Here is a 4,765-nt window from a genome sequence, read left to right on the forward strand (position 1 = left end):
AGTCAAAATGGCCATCATTTAAAAGTCTACAAATAATAAATGCTGGAGAGGGTGTGGAGAAAAAGGAACCCTCCTACGCTGTTGGTGGGAATGTAAATTGGTGCAGCCACTATCGAGAACAGTATGGAGGGTCCTCAAAAACCTAAAAATAGAGCTACCATATGATCCTGCAATCCCACCCCTGAGCGTATATCTAGAGAAATCTCTAATTCAAAAAGATACATGCACCTCTATGTTCATAGCAGCACTATTCACAATAGCCAAGACATGGTAACAACCTAAATGTCCATCAACAGATGAATGGATAAAGAAGATGTGATATATATACATATATATATACACACACACACACCATGGAATATTACTCAGCCATAAAAAGAATGAAATAATGCCATCTGCAGCAACATGGATGGACCTAGAGATTATCATACTAAGGGGGGTCAGCTGGGTCTGGAAGGTGCATGTCCAGGCAGTGTGGGGAAAGGGCGTGCCAGACAGACAGTGTAAAGAAACAAAGATGCAATGTTTTGGGAGTGCTTTCTGGGTGGAAAAGGTATATGTGTGCATGTCTGTGTGTGTGTGTGTGTGGCTGTGGGTGTGACCATGCATGCTGGTGTGAGTGTGTATGTGTGCACCTGGGGTAGGTTGTAAGTGTGTGTGTGCCGTGACTTTGCAGGGGGGAGGGGGGAGAGAGTGCGACTGTGACCTACTGTTGGAGGTGGATGATTAGACTGAAGAAAATTTGTGTGTAAAATATGTTCCAGAGTTCGGACATTGTTCTGTGGACGACAGGGAGGGCTGTGGCTGCAAAGAAGCGAATTCATTTCCTTTATTTCAGGAGGTCACTTGGGAGACATCGCAGAGAGCGGCTGGGAGTTTGCCTAAAGATGGTTCCTTAACTGATAGTATTTTTTGAGCACCTACTACGTGTTAGTACCATGCTGGGCAATTTATCTGAAGTTGCCATATTTATATGTCACGAGAAACTTATCCCTATTTAAGACCAAGAAATGGAAGCTTACAGAGTTCAAGAACTTGCCCAGCGACACATACAGAGTAAGGAAACAAATACAGAGGAGAAAAGGAATTCCAGAGGAATTTTCAGGTTATAATACGTGGGACATGGTGACTTATATAAGATATGCAGGATGAAGAATAGTGTGTGGGGGCAGAGGTGGAAAATGAAAATTACTGTTATCCAGAGAGAAATACAGCAGCAGGTACAGGGGAGTGGGAAACCTAATTTAACTTAAGCTAGAGACTTGAGCATACTTTTGGCTGTGGAGGGAACAGGATGGAGAAAATTGAATCAATTCAGTCCTGAGGACAAGAGTACAGATGGAGCCATTTATTTTGGAAGGGGGAGGGGAGAGGAATGTTCTTCTCTGAGATGGAAGGGAGAGGACCAAGGACAGCTGAGGAGAGATGTCTCTGAGATACGAAGGGAAATCAAGGAGTTGAGGTTTAGCTGAATCTGTTCTGTCTGTTAAGCAGAGGTAACCTCTTGTGCTGGAGCGAGAGCACAGACGTGGGGGTGGGGGGGGAAGAAAGCATGTCATTGGTGAGCCTGCAGTGCAAACGAAAGCAGTCGGAGGGTCTGCGGTGGGCAGGGGTGAGCTGATTCTGCACCTCTCTGAGGGCCAACTTTCGTGGGCACTGAGAGCATCGCTTTACCCAGATACATCTGTCCCCACCCAGGTCAGCACAGGGCAAGTGCCAATGATTTTATTCTCTAGCTCTCTGTTTTTTATTCTATGCAAATTCCAACCTAAGGAGCTTAGGTTACTGTCAACAGCAGACAAGGTTACTGGTTCCCTCGTGTACATCCCAGTCCCAGTTTCTGTCAGCCACATGCTAACCATCTTTTGGGTGATCCCCTCGGCAGAGGGGTCCATTAGCTCAAAGGACACTTGTGGATTTTTCACCAGTTGCATTCCAGGGTTCAGGGATCTCATCTCTAACCTCTGAGGGTCTTTTCCTATGGTCTACAAAAGAAGACAAAGGAGAGAAAAAGAAACTAGGACTTGCAGGACAAAAGAGATAGAAAATTTAAACCAAAATATTGTCAGTATTAACATTAAAAATAAATGTATGAAATACCACAGTAAAAAGACAAAGAATGCCACTGAATTAAAGAAACAACTATATGTTATTCCCAGGAGGTAAATAAAAAACATAAGGATATAGACATATGGATAAACCTACAGATTGGCAGTTGCCAAAGGTGGGGGGAGATGAGGGGTGGGAGAAATGGGTGAAAGGGGTTAAAAGGTTAAAAAAATTTTTAATGAAAAAAAATCCATTTTTGGGACTTCCCTGATGGTCCAGTGGCTAAGAATCCACGCTCCCAATGCAGGGGGCCTGGGTCCAATCCCTGGTCAGGGAACTAGATCCCACATGCCACAACTAAGTGTTCACATGCTGCAACTAAAGATCCCACATGCCACAACGAAGATCCCACACACGGCAACTAAAGACCTGGTGCAGCCACATAAATAAATAAATAAATAAATATATATATTAAAATTCATTTTTAAAAAGAGAGAGTGGAAAGAACTAGCTTCCTGCAACAGAATCCAAGAGTACACTAGCTATTCCAGTATCAACAGAGATGGTTGCATTAATACTACTCTGGTGATTGCAATCAGATTCCAAGTAAGGATACATCTGGCTTTCAAACAAGAAAGGATCTCATGCCAGAGCTCAGTAAAGCAGTGAAAGCCAGGGATCTGACCGGATTGGGAAGGTGAGAATTATCCGGAACTGTAGTAATAATGGCTAGTCATATTCGAGTGCTTACTACACATCAGAGACCGTCCTAAGGCTATTATCTTATTTAATCCTCATATCAATTGATATTTCCCCCAATTTATGGATAAGAAACTGAGGCTCAGAGAGTTTTTGGAATTTCCTTTAAGTCACACACTCTGGCTTCTCTGCCTGAGGATAAGGGGTCATGGGGTGTTGGGATTTCTCTTTCCTGAATATCAGTAAAATTCAATGTAGAGTTTCTAATACATATAGAATAATATATATTAATAATAATATTATATTATTGTTATTATATTATATATAATATTATATATGCATATATATATGCAGGGGATCTTGGGCAAGAAGTTTAGCTTCTCTGGGCCTCAGTCCCCTCATCTGTGAAATGGAGATAATGAGATCCTGGTCCCCACGGTTTGATGTATAATAAGCTGATGTATGTGGAGGCTTCTCGGCTGCATACTGTTGACAAGAGAAATCCAGAGGACTTTAGCATCATGGTAGGAATCAGTGTAGAAATCAGTGTTTCCCCAGCTTCTTGGCCAGGAGAGGAGGGGAAGTGGCTGCTGGGCGGCTAAGGCCCCAAGGGGGAAGCTGGGGGGTAAGAGGGAGAGATTCCAGTAGGCGGCAGAGAGAGCTTGCAGGAGAGAAAGCTTACCAGCTCCCGTGACAACAGCAGAAGCAAGGCCTTGGCGTGGTTGTAGAGATGGAAGGTGCCAATCAAAGTAAGCTCATTGTCCAGGTGGATGTGTCCAGGTGGGTCTGTCCACAGATCAGAGAGCCTCTGGGTAGAATGTGGTTCTTCTCCAGCAGCATTTTTTGGTCCCTGAATTATGTTAGCTTAGGTCCATTAATGATTTGGGGGATTCCTAAGTCTACTCACCACCTAATTCTGACTGTTTCTAGGAGTGGGTCATTCTCCATGATTCTCCATCTATATTAACTGAAGACGTGGCGGTTGGGAGGGTCATTTGTGTCCTGGACTATAGTTTAGTAGAAAGCACTCTGAACTGAATGTTAGCCTAGGAGGGCCAGGCCTTCATTAGGTGGGTTTGGACAGACACCTCAATCACCCCGAGTTTCTGTTGTTTAGGTGCCCACCATGATGGGCACAGGCATCCGACTCTGAAGGCCATTCTGTAGCCAATGTCAATGCTTCTCCAGGCTGCTGCCCACAACCTGGTGCTGTGGGCTGGGGCGGGAGTGGGTGGGAGGGGGGACATAGGCTGTTGGGCTTTTGAGGAGAGAGCCTGTTGCTTTTCCTGTGGCAGGTTGATGAGTTTTCACTGCAGTAGGCCTGGCAGTTCCCAAGAGAGGGCCATCCTGAAGTGGTAACTCATAGGTTTACGGGGAGTCTGGGTGTGGCTAGACAGATGAAAAATACTAATTAAGTCACACCATAGCAGAAGGGGGTGTAGCTCAGGGGTAGAGCATTTGACTGCAGATCAAGAGGTCCCCAGTTCAAATCTGGGTGCCCCCTGCTTATTCTTAACTTTTACCTTTGGTGCTGCATTTCAACTTCTTCTTCCCCACTAGACATCAACATAAAGACTTTTTTCCTAGAACCAGCAAATGGTGAAGCTTTACTATGGTAGTTGGCAGTTCTTAACTCTAAATATAAATTAGAATCACGTGAAAAGTCTATAAACATGCCATTTCCCAGGCCTCACCCCAGACCAATTAAATCAGTGTATTTGAGGTGGAGCCCAGGTACCGTAAGCACCCCCCAGCGCTCCTAGCCTGCAGCTAAGTTGAAACCAGCTTCAGCAGAGCTTCCAGAAGCCTTCTCAGACCCAGGTTCCCTCATGCCAGCTCTGTCTGCCCAGCATCTTATATTCGGGCTCCCCTCTTCTGCATCCTTATGTGGACATGATTTATAACTTGACCTTAATGGCATCTTCCAGGAAAATTTGCTGTTTCAGCATTTCATAGTTTCCTTAATTTTTCCCTTTCTCAGTCCAGTCATTCTCCATGGGACAGGGTGGAATTGGTC

General features: G+C 44.6%; 1 non-coding gene across 1 annotated transcript; it reads left to right on the forward strand.

The window, feature by feature from the left end:
• Window positions 1-4,180: 4,180 nt before the first annotated feature.
• On the forward strand, window positions 4,181-4,252 carry TRNAC-GCA (transfer RNA cysteine (anticodon GCA)). The gene has a single exon. It is a non-coding gene; the product is annotated as a tRNA-Cys (tRNA).
• Window positions 4,253-4,765: the final 513 nt, after the last annotated feature.

The sequence above is a fragment of the Tursiops truncatus genome, chromosome 9 (genome assembly GCF_011762595.2).
Source record: "Tursiops truncatus isolate mTurTru1 chromosome 9, mTurTru1.mat.Y, whole genome shotgun sequence".
Lineage (NCBI taxonomy): Eukaryota > Metazoa > Chordata > Mammalia > Artiodactyla > Delphinidae > Tursiops > Tursiops truncatus.